Source organism: Oryctolagus cuniculus, chromosome 8 (assembly GCF_964237555.1).
Source record: "Oryctolagus cuniculus chromosome 8, mOryCun1.1, whole genome shotgun sequence".
In the NCBI taxonomy this organism is placed as follows: domain Eukaryota; kingdom Metazoa; phylum Chordata; class Mammalia; order Lagomorpha; family Leporidae; genus Oryctolagus; species Oryctolagus cuniculus.
Window position 1 is genome coordinate 93786273 of NC_091439.1, and position 14917 is coordinate 93801189.

General features: G+C 37.0%; 1 protein-coding gene and 1 long non-coding RNA gene across 3 annotated transcripts in view; one reads left to right on the plus strand and one right to left on the minus strand.

The window, feature by feature from the left end:
• The window catches only part of GC (GC vitamin D binding protein), a 47631-nt gene that overhangs the window by 1535 nt on the left and 31179 nt on the right, over positions 1 to 14917 (plus strand).
• Positions 5997 to 10810, minus strand: LOC103350779 (uncharacterized). 2 transcript variants are annotated; one of them, XR_518676.4, is made up of 3 exons: positions 10646 to 10810; positions 8783 to 8948; positions 5997 to 6359 (listed from the first exon to the last, which is right to left on the minus strand). It is a non-coding gene; the product is annotated as an uncharacterized lncRNA (long non-coding RNA). The 2 variants fall into 2 exon arrangements; XR_518675.4 differs by having other exon boundaries at positions 5999 to 6249; positions 10646 to 10808.

A 14917-nucleotide genomic window follows, 5' to 3' on the forward strand; every position in this document is an offset into this window, starting at 1 on the left:
AGATTCTTTCCAGTAATGGGTAGGTCTCAAAATTATATATGAAAGCCATGATCTAGAACATGAGTCACCATCTTGGATTGCTGACTCAGTAAGTGTGCCTTGGCCTCAACTCAAAGAATCAGTGTCCTTTGGAGAAAAACAGAGTATTCTGCAAGCTCTATTTCAACACCCTCAGTTCTCAGATCCTGATGAAATTCTAATAACCTGAAGTCAGCTCCCATAAAGGTCTGAATATTACTTCTATTACACAGATACAATAGGCCAGAGACACACACAAAAATGCATTTGTACATAATAGATGTCTAGTATTTTGGAGAAGTTGTCCTAAATCTTCAATTCCCTGTTCTATGATACTTGAGCAGGACCTAAAGACCAAGGCAGTGATTTACCTAGAAGCCAGGCATGTGCTTTCCTGGGAGAAAGTTACAAAATGTAGAGATTAAAGGAGATCAGGGGGCTCTTAGGATCAGAGTAAACATGGAGGGTGGGGGAATTGGTTTGCATTGCAGTTCCCTTTGCCTATTATATTTGAGGATAACTGGTAACCCACAGTGTTTACCTAGAACATCTGTTGTATCATGTACTTCACTCAAGGTGAGTCTTAAAGTTTCCATGGTCAAACATATTCATACATTAGCCATTACATTACTCTTTAATATTTTATGCGTTCACTATCAGTGCTTTTATGGTCCTAAAGGTTCTGAGATGTCCTACAGAAAAGAAATCGTATTCAACATAGATTTTCCCAAACATGTTGACCCTTTCCTCAAATGCCTATACCTGTGGGCGTATTGTTTGGAAGCCTTGGGTCTAAAATGGATGCTGCTGCAGCTCAACTTGAACATCAACTCCTGTGGGTCCAGTCTTCTCCCTTCAAAGGACATATGGCTCACACATGTTGGGAGAAAAGATCTTAACAAGTCTGTTAAATCTGTATGGTGTCACAAGAGAACACAACTTTTGCTTCCCTAAGAGAGACAAAAAGGCAGTCCTTGCCAGTTGTCTTCACCTGACTTCTTTTCCCACAAATGCAGCATAAACTCGGAGTGCATCTTTCCATCTTCCCCAAAACACAAGCAACAATGGCACTGGTACACAACACAATTCCTAAAGTAATAATGCCTGCAGGAATTAAACCACTGCAATTTACAATACTTGTTGGCAAGAATCAGGTGTTCAACATGAACATTTTCTGTTTTTGCTTTAAGCATTTTGTTCTCAGCAAATGTATTTTTATTAATCATGCTATCAAACTGCACAAGAAAGTTAAGCCCCCTTTGGAATGGTGGGCAAAATCCGTTTTTTCCTTCTGCATTTTCCCTAACAAAATAGCTCTTAACAAGAGAAAGTCATCAATTTCATCATCAAAACCAATTAACTTTCCAGAAATCAATAGCAATTTTACATTTCATTGCTGCAAAATGCAGTGCCACGTATGCAGTCACTAATATATGCATGTGGAATAGGCATACATGTGCATATCCTTTAAAGGCCACATTGCAATTTATATAAGGAAAAAATTAAGAAATCCCTGAAAGGAATTGATACTTCTCTTCACCAGTATCTACAGTCATCTAACTTCCTTATTCTGCCTTACTGCTATCTCTACCACCCCTTCCCTTTTCCCTACCCTGTTGTAGCCACATTGGCTGCTACACTAGTCCACACACTACAACCTCTATGCCTTAGGACTTTATGCTAGCTCTTCCATCTTCCTGAACACTGATTTCCCAAATATCCACAAAGCTATATTCCTTCCCTGCTTCAGGTGCTTGCTCCAAGTCTAGTCTACAGAGGGCTTCCCTGAACAACTGACCTGAGACAGTACCTCTTATTCCATTACTCTCTATCCCATTACATTTTTCTCCTTGGTATTTACTACCTTACCTTACTACTACCTGTTCATTGGTTTACTGTAACAAACACAGAACTTAGATTCCATGAAATCAAGGACTTTGCTTTTAGTCCAGTCTGTAATTCTCAGTTTTAGAACACTACTGAACATAGTAGGTGCTTAGTAATTTTTATGCAATATCACAAAATTTAGGATTATTAGAGTACTATGCTTATAAAGTAGTTTTGAGTATGAAAGGAAAATTAAATGTCAAGAAGGGTATATAATAGATATCCCAGAAGGAATAAACTCCGTGTTTGCCATTGTCTTTTTTGTAGAATTACTATAATAAGTGTCTACCATGAAGCATGAACACTAAATTTTACGTCCTATGGAGAAAAGTATCTAATATTTTATTCACAGTATGCTAGTCTGTTTGAAATCTTTTAGATAAATTGACTTTATCTTCTCCATGATCAGCTTGGGACTATTGTTATCTCCACTTTAGAGATGAGGAAACTAAAGAAAGAGGAGTCAAATCTTACCCAAGGTGTCTGAGCTAGTAATTAGCAGAACCAGAATTTATGTAAAATAGCGAGGTTCCAAAGACAACGTTCTCAATCACAACTTTGCTGTCTCTTGTGAAATAAGTTCCTTCACCAAACTAACAGTGCAACAGAGAAATAACCAGTCACAAACCTCAGTTTAAGTGGAAATAAGTGAAATTCATGCTGCCTACTGGGCTGATCCATCGCTGGTTCAGCCTCCTGTTTATCACCATTCCATGAAACTGGCTCCAGCTTCTAACTTCTCTGTTTTCCTGGCACCATTCTTCTGAATCATTTATTCAGGCTGTTGAAGGCATTGGAGAGTGAACCAGCAGATGGAAGATACCCTTGCCTCGCTTTCTCTTTCTCTCTTCATTTCAAATAATAAAATTAATTAAAAAAAACTGACAAGAAATAAAATACAGTGAATTATACCAAAGTCAAGGTTACTATTATGAGATTAATGAAATGATGGAGTTGAGCCTGCACAACTGACAGGTGGGCACTACAGATAAAAATCCACCTCAAGTCTGGCCTCTGTTTAGTCACCTAATTATGAATGCACCCTTGGCCTTAAACATTAATGAGTAGGTGACAGACAGAATAAACCTCCCCGCATAGACATCTACATCCTAGTGCTGGAAATTGTGATTAGGTTAGGCTTGATCATCACAAGGGGGAATTAAAGTTGCAGTTGTAATAAATATCACTAATAGGCTGACCTTAAAAAGATGATGCAGGATTATCTATGTGAGCCCAATGTAATTATAAGAGTTATGAAAGGTGAGAGAGGAGCAAGAGAGTCAGAGGAAAAATGAATGAGGAGGAAGACACAGAGAGGTGCAAAGTTCCTGGCCTTGAAGATAGGAGGAGGCGACCTGGAGCCATGTCTAGAAGCTATAACATGCAAGGAAATAAATTCCCCTGGAGCCTTCAGAAGTAATGCAGCCCCACTGACACCTTGCCTTAAGCCCAGTAACACCAGTATTGGAATTTCCAACAGAATTCTAAGGTTATAAATGAGGGCACTTAAATGAGTTTGTACAAAAACGAAATTGGAAGATATGTTCATTGACATGCAAAAAATGAAATCAATGAACGTTTTTTACAATATGTATTCTTGATTTATTTTTGGAGTCCCTTCTTAATTGCATTCTTTAAGCCCCTATACATTACAGCAACAAAAATCTAATATGCTGTGTTACTTGATCCTGCAGCTTACTGGTACTTCCCAAAGCAGAGAGCAGTGAGGCAAGGAATCCCCTTGTTATAAGACAACCATTTTCTCAAGGGAGAGCTGGGGAAGAAAAGATCAGCTTTCAAGTTAGCGCATTTCCTGTTTCCTATTTGTAATTGCTCCTATAGCCTTCTGATCAGAAATAAAGAGGTTAGTTCACCACCTAAGAGAATTGGAGCAAATTACATGGTTCCTATAACTGTTTATGACCAGATTTTATTGCAAAATCCATTATCAGCATTCATTGTTTCCCATGTTATGAACTGAGTTTTTCTTCCAGTATCCACATGGAGAAGCCCTAACTCCCAAGATGAGGCTTTTGATAGGTTATCAGGTTCATGAAATGAAGTCAGGAAGATGGAGCCCCTCTAATAGGCTTAGTTTCTTTCTAAAAAGAGCCACGGGAGATCTCTCTGTCTTCCCACACAACAAGGAAGATCATGGCAGGAAGAGGACTCCCTCCAAGAACACTGGCACCCTGATCGCAGACTTCCAGCCTCTTACAGCTTTAAGAAATACACTGTTTAAACCATCCAGTCAGTGGGGAATCTGTTATCTCAGCCCTAAGACGTCATGTGTTAGATGAATAAGCATTTTTACATGGATGAACATATTTCATAAAACAGCCTCTTAAAGAAGGTACAATTTATCTTAAATTTGAGATTACTCCTCCTTGAATACAGCCAAGAGATACCATTTTTAAACATATTTCAATAGATTCATCCATTTTCTTAGGAAAAAAAAACCAGTGGTAAATCCTTCCGTGTTCATATTCCATACTTCGTTTCCTCATTGAACTACTCATTGCCTTCAATCATGACTGACGATTTCTGAGCTCCCAAGGGCTCCTCATGTTGTTCTCTCCACTTAAAATTTCTCTCTTCATTATTCCACCCATCACCCACCATCCACTCCAAGTAACAGTCCCTTTAGGAGACTTTCTAAAAGATCCCTTCCATTCCAAAGTTTCCATTCGGTATGCTTTGACTCCATTTCTTCTCCAGCAATGGTCAGTATTGATGATGCATAGTTATCTCTACTGTCAGACTCAGGTGCACGGGGCAAGTGGCTTTCCAGTTTTCCTTTGCATGATGCCCTACTGCTGGTAGATAGTCAAGAAAGATGCCTCACACACATGTGTAACAGTCATCACAAACTGGATTTAGCCTATAACAATAATAATACTGACAAGTAGGATAGTGTTCCTATGGAAGTGGCAGGCACTGTCCCCAGCATTTTACATGTAGTAACTCATTGTAGAACCATACTCATCCTAGGAGAGACAGTCATCTACATTTTACAAATGGAAAACTGAGGGAGAACACAGGGGATCAGCAACTGGCCCTTTACCTGGGTGGTCTGGATCTAAACTCTCTGCCCTAAATCGTGACATTAGGGAGCCTCTTGTGAATGTGTTTTTCTTTTGGGTCTCACAATTGGGGCCAGGAAAATGTCTTGAAGCTTGACTTGACTTCCAACATTTTAAAACTTGCAGATTTCACATAAAAATTCAGATTTCTAGCTTCTCTGGACTCATGAGAAGATGTAATCATAAGGGCCAAATTTTCACATGGCAACAATTAAGTGGGGCTGAACTGTGACTGCCTCTTTTGAAATAAAGCCATAGTTCCCACCATTGAGAATTTTCCTTTCTGCACTTGGATAGGATACAGATAATGCAGTTCCTAGATATTATGGGTATTTGAACTTACTTTCATTGGTGTCTTACATGTGTTTCAGACTTAACATCACCTAATGGAAAGAATGCTCAAAAATGATTGCCCTTTACATTAAAACTAAGAAAAATAATTTATCATCAGCCATTTATATTATCCACAAATGAAAATACATATGGATTCTTTTTTTAAACATGAGCTGAACTTATTGTTTTCTTTTTTCAAAAAGGTTTTATTTTTACTTATTTGAAAGGCAAGGTGTGCGTGTGGGAGAGAGAGAGAGAATAATAATTAATGGGAATCTTCCATGTGCTGATTCGCTGCCCACATGCCTACAACAGCCAGATCTGGGCCAGGTTGAAGGCAGGAGCCCAGAATCCAATCTGGGTCTCCTACATGGTGTCAGGGACTCCAGAACTTGGAGCATCACCTGCCCCCTTCCAGGGTATACATTAGCAGGAAGCTAGAATCCAAAGCACAGCCAGGATTTGAACCCAGGCCCTCTGATATGAGAGACAGGCATCTCAAGCAATGTCTTAACCACTGTACTTACATTATTACCCTATGGATTCTTTAAATATCTTTACATCTAATTGATTATGGTCTTCATCCTAGAAAAGTAAAACCTACCATTTCCATAAGAAAACTATGAGTTTAATATAAATTGTAATACAACAGCAAGAACACCATTTTAAGCTAACACATTTTAGTCTTTTTTTTTTTTCAAAGATTTATTTATTTATTTCAAAGTTGGAGTTAAACAGAGAAACAAGGAGAGGCAGAAGCAAAGAGAGGGATCTTCCATTCACTGGTTCACTCCTCAATTGGCCACAATGGTGGAGCTGTGCTGATCCGAAGCCAAGAGTCAGGAGCTTCTTCCGGGTCTCCCACGTGGGTGCAGGGGTCCAAGGGCTTGGGCCATCTTCTACTGCTTTCTCAGGCCACAGCAGAGAGCTGGATTGGAAGTGGAAAAGCCGGGACTCGACTGGTGCCCATATGGGATGCCAGCACTGCAGGCGGCAGTTTTACCTGCTACACCACAGCGCCAGCCCCACATTTTAGTCCTAAAGTAACATCATGACAATAAATTCATAATTTTGTATTTATCAGCCTTGCTACAAATGGCAAATAGCAACTAGTTTTACAAAGTAAATATTTTCATGACAAATATATACTGGGTTTTTTTAAAAACATAAACAAAAGAAACACTTTGATTATTGATGTTACTAACATTTAAGTGGATAGTCCTTTGAAGTTTTCTTATCAAATATAACCACAGCTTTATATTCTAGTAATAGTTGTAATTTTATACTAATATATTCTACATATCCCATTTAATTTTCAACCTATATGATATCCTCAAGGCCATTATTAATTTATATATTTAAAAAGATCCCTTTAGCCTTACTTAGAAAAACAATGCTATAAAGCACTTAAAGCAATGCAAATCATAATACTTATAAAATAGCAATGCATTCTTAATACATATTAAGTATCCCACTTAAATTACAGTTCTTACAAGTATCCAACAGTGAGCCTTCAGGTTCTCTCTGGGATTTAGTGAGAAAACTAGAAAATTATATTTCACTTGGGGAATAAAAATCTTGCTATCCTGCCAGTGTAATAGACAACTACTGCCCAATTATTTTGGCCTTATTATCTGTAAATCTATTTTTATAATTACAAAAAGAATGGTTGCTCTTTGAAGAGAAAATTTTCCTATTTAAGATAAAACCATTCATAACATATTGAACTTTAAGCGCATTTAAATGGTTCAAGAGATCTGCTTGACAAAAATCATGTATTATAGTAGAAACATAAATAATACTCATGTAGACACAAAATGTGGAATGATTAAATCAAGTCATAAGCATATCTATGATATTACTTGCTTACTTTCTATGGCAAGACATTTGCAATTTGTTCTCTAAGTTATTTTGAAATGTATAGAACATTACTCTTTCACCTTTTTGATGATAGCAAGTCTAACAAGTGTGATGTGATACTGTGGATTGAATTTGCATTTTTCTTATGAACAGTAATATTGAGCACTTTTTTAAAGTAAACCTGTTAGCTATTTGTATGTCTTTTTTTTTTTTTTAATTTTTGACAGGCAGAGTGGACAGTGAGAGAGAGAGAGGGAAACAGAGAGAAAGGTCTTCCTTTCGTTGGTTCACCCCCCAAATGGCCACTACGGCCAGCGCACTGCGCTGATCTGAAGCCAGGAGCCAGGTGCTTCCTTCCTCCTGGTCTCCCATGCGGGTGGAAGACCCAAGCACTTGGGCCATCCTCCACTGCCTTCCCAGGCCACAGCAGAGAGCTGGCCTGGAAGAGGAGCAACCAGGACAGAATCCGGCGCCCCAACTGGGACTAGAACCTGGAGTGCCAGCACCGCAGGCGAAGCATTAGCCTAGTGAGCCACGGTGCCGGCCCTGTATGTCTTCTTTTGAGAAATACCAATTCAGGTCCTTTGCCCATTTTTAAATCAGATATTTACTTCTTTTTAATTAAGATTCTTACATGTTTAGGGTAGTAACTCCTAATCAAATGTTTGTATACATCACCTTGCTTGGAAGGTGCTTTTAATGTAGTGGTATCTCACAAGTACATTTTGTTGTGTGGTGTTTCCTGTTTCTTTCTGGTAGTTTTACAGTGTCAGGTGATGCATTTAAGTCTCTATTCCATGTGGAGTTGATGTTTTCTGAAGCTTTAATTGAGATGGTACTGATGAAGTGAAACAACCCCTGCTGCTTGTTTTATTACCTCATTAAAGGAGAACATGCAAATATGACTTTTCCATCCCTACTGAATAACACTGTCTTCAGATTTCACAATATATGATTAATGAACTGGCTTTAAAAAATATTCATGCTGTATCCAGAATTGTACCATGGATCCAGCACCTCAAAAAATCTAGATGTGATCTTCCAAAGAGTTTTGCTGAAAGTGAACATAACTCATAATGGCTCCTTTGTTAGATCCACTAGAAAATGCTTAGTATTCCTTCAAACCCCTCTCTACTGAGACTAAAGCACATGGCCGAGCACTTCAGCCATTCTCCTCATCTTGGCGTTTTCCTGTGCCAGACTCTTCAAGTATGTATATTTATTTTTTTCTTTTTTCAGAATATAAAGGGTAAGAATTAACTTTCTTCAGAAACGATAGTCATAGACTAAGACTTCAGAAAGTCATGAATGCTTTAATACATAGACAGCATAGTGCAAATTGCAAGAGTCATTCTCTAGCTCACAAGCCAAATGTGCTGAAAGGTTAATAAGCTGTTGATTATTTAATGGTTAAAAGTCAATTTTCCATAGAAATCATTTATACATAGAGAGTAAGCTCTTGAAGAGACGCTCAATTATGCATAATAATATCAGAGGTGAAATGAGATAACTACAAATCTTACAGGATCTTTTGAGGGTTAAAAGTTCAAACATTTGGACTAGCTTCTACCAAATTGTTGGCACTCCAATATAATTATTACCATGGTATTATTAGTATTTTTTGTAGGACTTCAGCATTGCAATATATTCTAAGTTTCCAAATCAAAATACAAGGGATAGCACTTGCACTAACTCCAAAGGTAGAAGAGAAAATAATTCCTCCGTCTTTTTCTGGCAAAAGTAATTTCAAGTGAGGGAGTGACCAGCCTGAGAAAGAAAAGAGAGGCAGGATGAGATGTTTGGAGAGACATGTTTCGTATGGGACTTCGGCGAGTGTCCCAGAAGATAAGCTACCACCCAGAGTGAACCCAAGGACAGTGGTTTAGGGAGTATGTATATATTACCCTTTGCTGAATCTATAGTTTCTGGACAACTAGCCAATTGACCTTCAATCTTCTACTGTTTTCATTGTTGTTGTTGTTGTTTTTTTTAATTTCCAAATTTGCAAGAAATCTCAGGTTGCCCCACTGATAGCATTGTTAAAAGACAGATTTAATTTCTTCTAGATTAATCTATAGATGCCATGGGGTTCTCTGGGTATAGTATTAAAAATTTTGAATTTCTTTCTATTTACTCATACACAAAAAAATTGCATACCTGCTGGTAAACAATATTTATGAAAAAAACAAACCAATGTTCTATATTTATACTTAAATCATTTAAAATGTTAATGATGATGAAACAAAAACTTAAAAATGAAATAAAACATTTAATTACCACTTCTTCATTGTCACTGTTCCTAGTGATTTATCAATTTCAAAACCAGAGCCAGCTTCCTAAACCAGTCCAGAAATGTTTAATTTTTTAAGAAAAACCACTTCTCTGAAATTACTAGCCAGACTAATTCAAATAAACACTGAAGTTTCCTTTAAAAAAGAAATTTCCTAACCATTTTCTAACACAAATGAGCCCAACAGTACAAAATAGAAAGAAAAATGTCAATGCCCAAGAGAGCTCTAAAAGCCTGTAATTCTCCAAAACACAATAGAAAAAACAGCAGCTTGAGTTAGTTCCTAGCATCCTCTATAAACATCTATTCAAGTCAATGTTATTTAAGATCTATTCACTGCTCATGATATATAAAGATTTTTTCTAGGGAACAAAATTGTGTTTTAATGAGACTATAAAAATAGTATAAGCATCCAAAATATCTTTATTAGTAATCTTTCTACCCATACTGTAAGTTTATTGACTCTCCTATTTATCATTAAAGTTCCGTGAGGGCAGGGAAGTGTCTATTTTGGCCTCCATCATAGACTTCAATCCAATTCCATACTGAACCCAAAACCTGGCACAGAGGAAACCCTGAAAACTATCTGTTGTGCATACGAGTGAACACTGTCAGCTTTGTTGGAAAAGGTCAGGTGCATAAAGCAGTAAAGATTTCCCCACAGGGAAATCAAATCTATTTAAGAATTCAGAATTAGACAGAATGTAACAGAATGTTCCACAATAGAGATAAAAATGGGTCACACTATTGTGAAAAGTAAAAATTCTGTTAATGAAATTTGTAAACATTTCAAACTAAGCGATTACTTGATGTGAAAATGATTTCACCACAGTTCCTAAGATTATGTCAATATTTTCTTGTGCCATATCAAAGTCCAAATCATCCTCTTCCACCCAAATGGCACATTAAAGACCAGAGCATGTCATTTGCAATTCATTTCAGGGGTGACCTAAATGTATCAATCAGAGTAAGCTCAATTACTATTTAAAAATTATATTTATTCAATGGAATGAGGAATCAATTAACAATAATCACATTGCCAATTAAATTTAGTATTTGCTGTTTTTTTGTGAGATGAGAAAATGATTAATATATTGTAAGCTAGATATCTTCTCTTTAGACAAATGAATAAATTAAGTTTTTTTTAATCAGAAATATATTTTGGGTTGCTCACCTGAAAGATTATGGTGCAACAGCTTCCTCTACAGGCTATCTTCATAAGAGCAATTTACCCTTAACATTTAGTTCTGAACTTTCTCAATGCCTCCCAGTGGGGCCTCCTCCTTTATTTTCTCTCATACTCAAGGTTGACTATTCTAGCAAAAAAATGCCCCCAAACCACTGTAAGACATGCTGATTATCTAGTTTCCTACTTCTCTCTCTTATCAATGTGAATTCTAACCAAAGCAGTACATATAGCCAATGAACTTGAGCAAACATACATAGCTTATTTAATTGAAACAATTTATAGAGAATTATCTGCAAAGCCTATTTGAACTACCTTCACATGAATACATATTCCCATAATATATGAAATTTTAAAAATAGTGAAATGAGAAATCTGAATGGAAGTCGACAAGTAAAATATTTCTCAAAATGTTCATCTGAGGTACCCTATATTATGTTTTGCATGTTATTCAAAAATCACAATAAAAACACCAACAAAAATGACCTCTCCAGTTATACATGGAGAGTTTATTAAACAAAGTTATCTCACATCCACTAAAAGGGGAAAAAACTTCCTATTAGAACTCATTTTGTAAAATAAAACTCAGTAAGTTTTGGGAAAAGGATAGAATATCCTAGTATTTCTAAAAGGAAATAATTTACCATACTTACTAAGTAATATTTTTATATTCAGAAACCTTTAGTACATATGATTATTAAATACATTTGACTATTTCCAGTGATAAAACAAATACACTATTCAAAAGGTTGTTATCATTTCAGTTACTAACAATCACAGTTTTTTTTATAAACTTTTCTTACATTAGTTAAAACCTACTGCTTTGTGACTACCAGATATTTTTCCTAGCTCCATGTTAGAACAACAGAAAACAATTATATTGACATCCCTAAAGAACAGCTTTTCTCTAAATGAGAGCAATTCCAATCTCAATTCTTTCATTTTGTGTTCCAATTGTCAGTTTTATGGAATACCATTAATGATTAATGAAAAATTTCTACCTTACTTGGACCTACTGAACCTGACAACATCCAGCCTTGTAAAACAATCAATAAACTGCAAAAAGTGTACTTAGATGTGAATGTTGTCAGACATAATAGGTTTGTTGCAAGTGACATTTTGCATTCCACTGATCATTAGTTTTAGTCATCCTATTACCTTAGCCAGGTTTTCAGGATAATACCAAATCTGAGTATGTGGGTTCTTTTCTACCTTCCATGTGATTTTGATGTTCTTGAATTGGTCCCTTATAACAAATTGCTATTTAGGAAAGTTATTGTCAGATATGTTTCAAAGACATAGAAATGAGCATTAGGTTCAACATCATTACCCATCAGTGAAATTCAATGGGATATCACATAAGTCTAGTTACACTGGCTATTATCAAAAAGACAAAAATTAAGGGCTGGCAAGGATAAGGAAAAAGGGAAATCTTGCACACTATTGCTGGGAACATATATTAATACATCAATGTGGGAAATAGTGTGCATTATTCTCAAAAAAAATAGCATTGTATGTTCCAGCAATCCCACTATCAGATATAACCAAAGGATATGAAATCAGTCTGTCGGATATCTGTACTGCAATGTTTACTGCTGCACTATTTAGAACAGACAAGAAATGGAAACAACCTAAGCATCAGATAATGAATGGATATGGAAAATGTGGTACAGACATTCAATGAAATACTATTTAGCCACAAAAAAAGATAAAATCTTTTTTTTAAAACGTTTATTTAATGAATATAGATTTCCAAACTACAGCTTATGGATTACAATGACTTCCCCCCCCATAACGTCCCTCCCACCCGCAACCCTCCCCTTTCCCACTCCCTCTCCCCTTCCATTCACATCAAGATTCATTTTCATTTCTCTTTATATACAGAAGATCAGTTTAGCATACATTAAGTATGATTAAGTAAAGATTAAGTAAAGATTTCAACAATTTGCTCCCACACAGAAACATAAAGTGAAAAATACTGTTTGAGTACTAGTTCTAGCATTAAATCTCAATGTACAGCACACTAAGGACAAAGATCCTATATGAGGAGTAAGTGCACAGTGACTCCTGTTGTTGACTTAACAAATTAACACTCTTGTTTATGGCATCAGTAATCACCCTAGGCTCTTGTCATGAGCTGCCAAGGCTATGGAAGCCCCCTGAGTTCACTGTCTCTGATAATTTTTAGATAAGGCCATGGTCAAAGTAGAAGTTCTTTCCTCCCTTCAGAGAAAGGTACCTCCTTCTTTGATGACCCGTTCTTTCCACTGGGATCTCACTCGTGGAGATCTTTCATTTAGTTTTTTTTTTTTTTTTTTTTTTTTCAGAGTGTCTTGGCTTTCCATGCCTGAAATACTCTCATGGGCTTTTCAGCCGGATCCACATGCCTTAAGGGCTGATTCTGAGGCCAGAGTGCTGTTTAGGACATCTGCCATTCTATGAGTCTGCTGTGTATCTCGCTTCCCATGTTGGATTGTTCTCTCCCTTTTTTATTCTATCAGCTAGTATTTGCAGACACTATTCTTGTTTATGTGATCCCTTTGGTTGTTAGTCCTATCATTATGATCAGTTGTGAACAGAAATTGATCACTGGGACTAGTGAGATGGCATTGGTACATGCCACCTTGATGGGATTGAATTGGAGTCCCCTGGTATGTTTCTAACTCTACCGTTTGAGGTAAGTCAGCTTGAGCATGTCCCGAATTGCACATCTCTTCCCTCTCTTATTCCCACTCTTATATTTAACAGCGATCACTTTTCAGTCAAGTTTCAGCACTTAAGATGAATTGTGTATTGATTACAGTATTCAACCAAAAGTATTAAGTAGAACAAATAAAAAAAATACTAAGAGGGATAACATATCATCAACAGTCAGGGTGAGGGCTGATCAAGTCACCGTTTCTCCTAGTGTTCATTTCACTTTAACAGGTTTCCTTTTTGGTGCTCAGTTAGTTGTCACCTATCAAGGAGAACAAGTGGTATTTGTCCCTTTGGGATTGGCTTATTTCACTCAGCATAATGTTTTCCAAATTCCTAACAGGGATCACTTTTCAGTTAAAATTTAAACACCTAAGAAAAATTGTGTGTTAATTACAGAGTTCAACCAACGGTACTAGAACAAAAAAAAATACTAAAATGGATAAAGTATTACATTGTACATCAACCGTCAGGACAAAAAAGATAAAATCTTATCATCTGCAAAAACACGGATGGAACTGAAGACCATTATGTTAAGTGAAATACTCTAAGCATAGACAGTACCATATGATCCTGAATGAATAATTGATTTCATAGAAATAGAAGAAGGGTGAGTAGGAGAGTAGGGGTAGGGAGGAGAAGGGAAAAGATGACAAGATGGTACTGTTAAGGTTAGGTTAGAGGGGTTCTGAGCTTCTGTTGCGCAGAAGGGTAACTACACAAAATGATAATGTGCATTTTTAAGTAAAAAAAATGGATTTTGACTATTTTCTCTGTGAAGAAATAAACATTTGGATAGATGTTTCCCTAATTTGAACAACATGTAATTTGTAGATATCTTGAAGCATAATACCCTATAAATAGGTGCAGTTTAAATTACAAGTTAACAATAATTTTAAGAGGAATCCCATTGCCTCTCAGTTGACTTTTCTCACCTCAGAGGTACATTTTTGATTGTGCTCCTAAAGAGTACATAGTACAATAGCTTCCTCCAAAGGCAATTTTCATTATTAAATCTAACACATTCTAAATAGGAGCTTTTATAAAAGGAAAAAAAAAAAGCAAACCCTCCCAGCCTCTATCAACCACCTTTAAACATAAGACAAAAATTTCCACAAGGACACGGGTCTGTTCAGTCATCCACAGAACAGTAACTGCTGCAGAGAGATAGGACATCTTTGGGCTTAAACCCACGTCAGCAGTTACCATCATATCACCTTGTGGGATCGTCCTGTGAAGCCCATGTCAGAATGGTGGGGCAATGGCGTTCTTCAACAAGCAGCAGCAGAGACAGTTTTGGTGAACATGCCCATGCTTCTCCAATCAGCTTGAAGGGTACGTAGCCCACCTAGTCTTCCAGGTGGTCTTATGGGTCTGGGCCACACCTGTTTACCTAGTTGACAATTACAAAGCCCCTCAACAGGAAGCAGGGGTTGGGCAAATGTGCCCGAGGCCCCTGATGCCTGCCAGCGCTCAGGTCATATGTGGGTCTCAGTGTGCTAAGTCCTCAACCAGGGTTTTTCCCAGGGAGCATGGTGTGCCATGCCCTCTTGACCTCCTGCA